The sequence below is a fragment of the Mus pahari genome, chromosome 17 (assembly GCF_900095145.1).
Source record: "Mus pahari chromosome 17, PAHARI_EIJ_v1.1, whole genome shotgun sequence".
NCBI classification, from domain to species: domain Eukaryota; kingdom Metazoa; phylum Chordata; class Mammalia; order Rodentia; family Muridae; genus Mus; species Mus pahari.
This window is the reverse complement of record NC_034606.1, coordinates 7,982,556-7,984,000: the sequence shown is the minus strand read 5'-3', so window position 1 is coordinate 7,984,000 and position 1,445 is coordinate 7,982,556.

The following is a 1,445-nucleotide window of genomic DNA, read 5'->3' as shown; positions in this document are numbered from 1 at the left end:
GGATGTATCATCCTGAGTGAGGTAACCCAATCACAAAAGAACTCACTTGATATGCACTCACTGATAAGTGGATATTAGCCCAGAAACCTAGAATACCTAAGATACAATCTCCAAAACACAAGAAAAATCAAGAAGAAGGAAGACTAACACGTGGATACTTCATTCCTCCCCAAAATAGGGAATGAAGTACCCATGGAAGAAATTGAAGAGACAAAGTTTGGAAGTAAAATGAAAGGATGGACCATTCAGAGACTGCCCAACCGGGGTTCCATCCCATAATCAGCCACCAAACGCAGACACTATTAAATATGCCAGCAAGATTTTGCTGAAAGGACCCTGATATAGCTGTCTCTTGTGAGGCTATGCCAGTGCCTGGCAAATACAGAAGTGGATGCCCACAGTCATCTATAGGATAGAACACAGGGCCCCCAATGGAGGAGCTAGAGAAATTACACAAGGAGCTGAAGGGGTCTGCAGCCCTATAGGTGGAACAACAATATGAACTAATCAGTACCCCCAGAGCTCATGTCTCTAGATGCATATATAGCAGAAGATGGCCTAGTCAGCCATCATTGAGAAGAGAGGCCCCTTGGTCTTGCAAATTTTATATGCCCCAGTACAGGGGAAGGCCAGGGCCAAGAAGTGGGAGTGAGTGGGTAAAGGAGCAGGGGCAGGGGGAGGGTATAGGGGGCATTCGGGATAGCATTTGAAATGTAAATGAAGAAAATATCTAATAAAATAATTTTTAAAAAATGAAGAGGAAGGCAAAAAAGAAAGGAAAAAATTGTAGGAAAGATGGTAAAACATTTTTGGCATTAACCCAAAGACTTGGAAAGACAGTCATTAAATTGCCCACCCTTTCTGTAGAACTTGAAGAACACAGGCCACCATCACTAATTAAGTTTTGACTGTAGATGAGGTTAATCAGAGACGAGAAAGGAAAGGATAAAGCAGTGTCATGGTGGATACCTGGGCTCTCCTAGTGGACTCAGGTCAAGGTCAATGTCATGGTGGATGCTGGGGCTTGAGATTCATTTGTCTTTGGGCATTTTGTGTTATTAACTAGTACAAGTGGAGATTATACTCAAGAAATAAAAATCAACCAAAACTATTATCAATTTTCATACACATTAGAGTGAATACAGTGAGGGATAATGCCCTGAATTTAACTAGGCCTAAAATAGTTCCCAAGGCAGCTTCAGCATCTGCACATTTGGGTTCTGTGACCTTGGGACAATTTTAGCTTCTAACTTACTGAGTTGCTTTTATACTGACAAGTTCAATTCACTGGGATGGTTAACAGAATGTATAATATACTCATTTTTAAAATAATTACTATTGTACCTACATGTATATATTTAATAACACAGATATTTTCTGACGTTGAAGGGAAGGTTCCATTCTGCTTACTCTCTGTCTTCAAAATGAACTTCTCTCTCTCTCTC